We start from the raw sequence: 8,000 nt of genomic DNA, 5'->3' as shown, positions 1-8,000 counted from the left end.
GTGATCTAGGACCATTATGCAATTATACAGTCTATCCCCTCGTTTTCATCACCACTATGGTACGGTGGCCTGCAAATGAAAAAACACATGCAAATAGAAAAAACACCTGCAAATTAAGAAAACATCATCATCAATTTGACAACACACGCGCTGCAAATGGTCACAACACAAACAAATAAAGAAACGCGCTGCAAAAACAGAAACGCGCTGCAAATACTTAAAACACAACCAAATAAAGAAATGCGCTGCAAATAGGCACAGACCACATCGGAAATGTTTAAGGGAACCGCAAAGTGACAAACATGGCTAGGATATGTTTATCAATGTTTGTTCTGAAAGGTGAGATTTTTGTTTATTTTAACATCCTGATCATAGGATTCCTTTTGCTTCTAATTTTTTAATTATTAGCCTAAAAAAGCTGACGAAATACACAATTACTGTAACTGTGAAAGCATGTAAGCTGGCTAACTTACTTACTTACAACTTCCCTTACAAAAATTAATCATATGGTTTTACTATTAAAATGTATTAATTAGTAAATACATTTATGTAAAAAATTATTAAAAACAAAAAATGGTTACTATAGTTAAACCATGGTAACCACAATTTAACCATGGATTTACTACACTAACCATAGTTTAACCATGGTATTTGTACAGCTGTGGTTATACAAATGGTAATCAATACAAAAAAAAAAAAACATTGTCGTTTTGTTGGGGTAATTTTGGCATTGTTGGGGTCCTTCCGTTGTGGTCTATACTTACGTTTCTGTATTTGGTTGTGTTGTGAGCATTTGCAGCACATGTGCTGTCAAACTGATGAAGATGTTTTCTTAATTTGCTCGTGCTTTTTTTATTTGCATGTGTTTTCTGAAGTTGCAGCGCATTGAGCTCTCTCAGCCACAGTACTATGGTCTACTTGTGCACTTCATATTGCAGTGCATTATGGGATTAAATGACTGCACTGTTTATTCTCCACCATGGCTTTCAGATACCCCTACAAAAATGTGTACTATATATGGGGTAAGATGGCGATTTTGGAGGTTGCTCTCATTATAATCAACGATGCTGATGCACACTTTCAGTGTAGACAGTTCTGTTGATTGTAATGGGAACAATCTAGTTTTATCATGTTGTGTCGCTTGTTTTGTAGTGTAGATTGGGGTGCTGTGTGAGAGAGAGAGAGAGAGAGAGAGAATGTGAGAGATTAAGAACAATGTGTAACATTCCACAGAATACAGATAAGCTTGTTCCTTTTATCAGGTCTTTCAGGATGCGAGTTTAACATAACCCCGTTTTATCTTCTCTGAAGTGCTGTCTCTATATATGATGCTTTAGAAAAACAAGATTTACGTTATCAGGTGATACCTCCCGGGACAAGGTACGTACATGATGTTTCAGGTTTTTAAATGATAAATATGGCAAAAAAAAGAAGTTTGACAAAGTAGATGTGGCACTGAATGAGGACGAAATGAGTGGGAATAGCCTGATAATGTATGGTGAATGAGTGTTGTCAGCGTTGCTCTGTTTCTCTCCCTCAAACACTCCTCACCTTCATCAATAACCTTTTGTTTGAGTATATAGCCAATTCCAAAAGTACAAAAGCATAATCCAGCATTAAAAGCATAACAGCAATTTCAAAGTCTCCAGAAGTGATCAATGCCAGGTCATTTCTGCTATATTTGCATGTTCCTAATATATATTTTTAAGGAAATCCTTTTATTTAGTTTTCTATCTTTAAGTTTTAAATCATTACACTATTTTGGTTTGAGTGGATGTTGATTTTTGTCATGTGTCTGGGTGCCACAATGACATCTAACAAGAAAAACTGTTAATTTAGATTATCTAATCAAAATGTGTACTAGCCTATATCCAATACAATATATAAAATACACAATCAAAGCATGTTTTCTTGAGAATATTGTTTCAATTGGTGATTTAATAATTGGTTGATTTATTGGTATTCCTGTGCCCACAGTAACACTCATTTATTTAGTCTTTTGCTGAATCTCTTTAAAAACAAACAGCCAGTTCCATAATGACATAGTTTTGATGGAAAATGGCACAAAAACTGCACAAGTCAGCCCTGGCAATGTAGGCATTAGAATTGGTGAATTTTGTTGTTTGTTGGTTTTAGTTCTAAAACAGCCGTGTTATTTAATGAAATTACAAAAAAAAAATTCAGTATGAATTTCAAAAGATGAATAAAAAAAAAATCTAAATGTGACATGCAAGATGACTATCAATCCCTTTAAAATATAAAAAAAACATCTTGTTTATTTTCAGTGTTTGCATGCAGGAGCTTGACCAGAGCATGTCTAAAAATATACAGTATGACATACACTTTTATGGAAATACTTAATTTACTTTATTCAATTTCTTACAGTTACAGAAGGTACTGCCCTCAGAGAGAGACAAAAACCTTAAGAAGCCTCTCTGAATAAAAATGCAATATTTCTTCTTACTCTCAGAATCTATCAATACACCCCCGTACTCACACTGGAAGACTCCTTGGAGAGAACAAGCAGAGAGAAAGAAAGAGGAAGGAGCTTCCCTCCTACCTGCTTCCCACACAGTGAGCAGTTCCTGTAGATCTGGAGGAGGAAGCACTCCAACCTGAATTCTCCTTCTTTCCAAACTCTGCTAATAACCCCCTTAAGCAGACCATCACGACTATTTTAAGTTTGTATACATCCCACTCCTGGCTGCCTCATGCAGTTTTTCAATATGCTTCTTGAGAAATTGCACAATGTACAGAAAAATGGTACATGAAAGATGATGATTTCTTAAGCTGATGCTTAAGGTACAAGGAAAAGTTCATGTGCTTTTGTACTGCAACCAAAAGCCACTTTGACCATGTTCAAGTATTTATAATTCCTTCAAACTTTGATGCTATTGCAAAAAGCTGAGTTTTAAACCAATTTTGAACCACTTTGGTCCAATCAACGGCTGTGCGCCCCTCGAAAAGGCTTTGAAGTTGAATTATTTCAGTCATTTTCTGCCATTTTGTTTTGCTGAAACTGACGCAACCCATTAGTGTAGATTCAAGTCAAAATGCGGAGACAGATCATTTCTGATGACACAAAAGGTAATTACTTGCATTCAAGAGGCCCGTAATGACTAATATTAGTTCAGTCATATTTGGCTGGAGTTTCAACCAGTTGTCACACCACTGACAACGTAAAATTACATCTGAAAGGCCATCAAAATTAAAGTGATGAATTTTAGCCATAAAAAATTTATAATTTATAATCTATAAGTAATCTTGAAGCTCACAACAACAACAGAAGAACAATGATTTGACATAACACTTTCTTGAAGCCACTTTTACACGTGTCTATCAAAGCAGTTCATTCATTAACTGTGGCAATGGCTGCATGTTCCTCACAAATTTTTCTCCATAATCACAGGAATATATGGGAAGGAGCCATATCACCTTCTGCTGCCTGACAGGGATTTTTGACAGCCAGAATTCGCTCTCGAAATCTCACTCTCCTTCCAGTTTTTTCCTCATTCTCCACTTCTCTCTTCACACTCTTCTTTACCCGGTGTCCCCCCTCCTACAGGGTTTGATGGACGTATGGATTTCACAGACTTGATTCTGTTGCGCTACAATCCTGACAGGCCAAGACATGCAGGTGTCCCCTCTAGCCTCCATTCAATGCTAACAATGAGAAAAATAGGTTAATTGCATTTTGAGTCATCTCTGGTTAAGCTGATTTATGAAAGGTTGGGATTTTGACGTTTATGCTTAAGGAGGAGACCTCTGTTTGTGTCATTTAATTAAGAACCGAGTGTTTCCGAGTGTAACTAGCTAGCTAAATTAATAAATATATAAACAAATACATGCATACATAAACAAACAAACAAACACATACAGGTGCGCAGTGCTGGTTAGTAACTGATTACATGTAATCTGGATTACATAATCAGATTCCAAAAATGTAGTTGTTGTAATGAATTTATATTACGTTTTAAAATGCTCATAATCAGATTACAGTTACTTTTCTATGGATTACATTATTACAAATTATTCACACAATGGCAGTAAATTATTCATAATTTAGCTTAACTTTTAATTCTTCTTTTTATTCTCTTAAATTTCACTTTCTAAAAATGTTTCTGTGTGTCATATTGAAGACAGTGAGTATTCACAATATATAATGACCATGTAAATGTCATGGAAATTAATTTGCAATCTATGCATCTGAATTTGGGGACAAAAGCACCTCTCAGTCAATTATACCATGTGTGAGATGAATAATTGCTAAGTTACTAAACCCTGCCGATGTTTAACTGACAAAAATATTTAAAACCCGGAAGACTTTGACCAAGTCATTGCTGATTTCATGTTTATTAAGTGTTTGCTCGTGATGCAGGGATTCCTGAACGTTTTGTCTCTAAATAATTTACTTGTGAGTAATCGGTATTAAATTACTGACTATAATTTTCATCATGTAATTTGTAATCAGTAACAGGCTAACTTGTAAGTAATCTACAGCGCACTGCAGGTGGGTGTATGTTGTGGAGTATGCAGAGCATTATGGGATGTTCTTGGGATTTTCTTTCTTATCTGAAGACTTTGTGTGCTCCATAAGCATCTGAAATGATGTAGAGTTTCAAGAGTAATATGCAGCCTTCAAGGCAAAATTATAATTTCAAATGCATTTGAAACCTAAAATCATCACATGGAATGCCAAATGGAGACATACTGTAAATTAACAGACAGCTGACAGGTCTTCCTGTCTGAGATTCAGAGAAGAGAGGTCAGGCTAGGTCCCCGTGCAACCAGGAACTCAAGCGGGGCTATGAAAGGGGAAGATGGAATGTTAAAGAGAACGCGTGAGAGAGATAGATCATAAACACAGAGGGAGGGTGAGAGAGACAGTTGACCTTGTGAGTGCTTCCAGTCTAGGTGCCATTGATTTGTTTACCTGGATTGAGCTGACAGCTCCTCATTACGATTTCCTTTAGAGAATAAGAGCTAGAGAAAGAGAGTAAAAGGAGGAAAGGGAGGAAGGGAGATCAATTCCTGTGATGGATCAGGACTCTGTTTGAATGTCCATTTAACGGATGGGTTGTGTGTGTGTGTGCAAGTGTGTCGCAAAGGTCCTTCTTTAAGTTACTCATAGAGCTACTGTGTTTCTGTAATGAATCAGTTTGGTCACTGGTAACAAACAGAACCGATACTTCACATATTCAAAGTATAGCAAGCATTATTAATTGAGCATTTCAATTATTATTAATGTTAATTTTATATTAATAATATGTTTTTGGTAATCACCATATGATAAATAGTGAAATAATCATATCTCAATTTGTCAGCTTTTGGGAATATTTCTCTTTTAGAAAATCTTCAAAGCTATTTAAAATATCTTGTTGTTTACCTAATAGAAATTAATAGATAACTATGATAACCAGGACGATGGCAAACAGAGTCAGTTGCCTCATAAAAAAGCTAAATGAGTATTGTCTTTCAAGTTATTCTTCATCAACAGTACAGAATGCATACAAACAAGTGTCAACATTCATAATTACACTTCATAATCATCACCAATTTGATTCTGTCTTGGCTGACAAGCATCACAATCGACAATTTTGTTGTATTAAAGTCTTGAAGGCAGATTGGAGGTCAAATAGTGACCGAATAATGTGTCAATCAGGTTTGAACTGCCCTCTGACTGAGTTCGACTCACCTAGTCGTCCTTAAACGAGCGGAGGTACCTGTTATGGCCACACGGAGCCAGTGTTGCCACTTCAAACGCGCAACGCGCGTTCCTCTTCTCAGAACCCGCGCCTTTTTCGCGCGCTCTAGAAGATGCGTGTCATGTTTTAGCGGGCTTTGTGTGATTTCTTCTCGAGAGCGGTGGGATAGTAGTGAAAGGCTTGCGGGCTGTAAGATGGTCCCCGTGACGGTGGTAAAACTTTCAAATTAGCTGCTAAGTATATGTCAGCACTATTCATTCCCGAGGTGAGACGGAAGCTCTGTTCCTGTCAAGAGAGGAATTCATTAGTCGCGACGGCATATGCTGTTTTTACTCGTTAAAGACGACATGTAAGTCTTTACATTTCACAGTATTACTAAAATACAGGATTACAAAACGAACCAAAGTGATCAAGTTAAAAATGACAATACAGTTTTGTTTAAAATTGAGTGACTAGCCTATTTGCCATATTGGCCATAGGAGAACTGGCCCCTGACTAAGCCTGGTTTCTCCCAAGGTTTTTTCACCATTTCTGTCACCAATGGAGTTTCGGTTTCTTGCCACTGTCGCCTTTGGCTTGCTTAGTTGGGGACGTTTGACTGATTGCACAGAGACTACTGGAAGAGAGCTGAACTGGATGATGACATCACTGAATGATCAATGAACTGAATTTAGCTGGAAAAATGACTCCTCTTGAAAACTGTCCTCTTGCATCATAATCATCACCAATTTGATTCTGTCTTGGCTGACAAGCATAACAATCGACAATTTTGTTGTATTAAAGTCTTGAAGGCAGATTGGAGGTCAAATAGTGACCGAATAATGTGTCAATCAGGTTTGAACTGCCCTCTGACTGAGTTCGACTCACCTAGTCGTCCTTAAACGAGCGGAGGTACCTGTTATGGCCACACGGAGCCAGTGTTGCCACTTCAAACGCGCAACGCGCGTTCCTCTTCTCAGAACCCGCGCCTTTTTCGCGCGCTCTAGAAGATGCGTGTCATGTTTTAGCGGGCTTTGTGTGATTTCTTCTCGAGAGCGGTGGGATAGTAGTGAAAGGCTTGCGGGCTGTAAGATGGTCCCCGTGACGGTGGTAAAACTTTCAAATTAGCTGCTAAGTATATGTCAGCACTATTCATTCCCGAGGTGAGACGGAAGCTCTGTTCCTGTCAAGAGAGGAATTCATTAGTCGCGACGGCATATGCTGTTTTTACTCGTTAAAGACGACATGTAAGTCTTTACATTTCACAGTATTACTAAAATACAGGATTACAAAACGAACCAAAGTGATCAAGTTAAAAATGACAGTACAGTTTTGTTTAAAATTGAGTGACTAGCCTATTTGCCATACTCTAATGGCTTTATTGGCCATAGGAGAACTGCCCCCTGACTAAGCCTGGTTTCTCCCAAGGTTTTTTCACCATTTCTGTCACCAATGGAGTTTCGGTTTCTTGCCACTGTCATGCTGAGAGTGTGAGCCTCTAACAGGAGATGAGATCTGATTAATCACACACTCCACATGATGCAAAATAACGGACACTTTCATCTGCACAGGAAGTCCAGTGTAGACTTGGTCCAAATGTGTGAATCATATGTGTCCAGTGAACTGTTATGGCATCTTTTAGAAATGAAAGTGAGGTTTTTTTTTTCAGATTAGATACCTAATGCCATATAATGCAATGCAGAATAGTCAACTACAGCACTACTGCATTACTTAAAATTAAAAAAAAATGAAGAACATGTCCAGATGTTCCTGAATAAATTTCTGCAAAATATTCTGGATTGCTGTGTCAGTCTGCTCATGGAAGAAGATTCATGATGTGATTCACTGAAGTGACCGAACCATGCATTGATTAGGTATAAAAAAAAAACATAAATTAGTTCAGATTTTTGATTAACTGTGAATGGATTTTTACTCTTCCCTTTGTTGTATCGCTTTAGGGAATGTAATCTGAGAGTGCTTTTGCCAAAATAATAAATTTTTCAACAACTGGATTCGGGAGACAATGAAAGGACCAAACTATGAATGTGAACTGGTGCTACCAAACAAAACTCAGTAAGTGGGCCGATTGCTCCCCAGCGCAATACTGGCAACATCTCTTTCCTGTGTTCAATCTGTTGTATTGCCCATGCATGACCTCATCAGTAAGTTCTGAGCTACTATTTTACAGATACATACATGACTTACTCTTGAGTTAAGTTTAATCCTCCTCAGGCTATCTGTGGAGGTCAGGCATTACAGTAAAACAGCTCACCCCCCCCCCCCCTAAGGACTCTTTTCTTTTAAAAAAACGAAATT

This window comes from Sinocyclocheilus grahami, unplaced genomic scaffold (assembly GCF_001515645.1).
Source record: "Sinocyclocheilus grahami isolate Dianchi unplaced genomic scaffold, SAMN03320097.WGS_v1.1 scaffold507.1, whole genome shotgun sequence".
NCBI classification, from domain to species: Eukaryota; Metazoa; Chordata; class Actinopteri; order Cypriniformes; family Cyprinidae; genus Sinocyclocheilus; species Sinocyclocheilus grahami.
The sequence above is the reverse complement of the archived record's forward strand: the minus strand, read 5'-3'. Positions refer to the sequence as shown.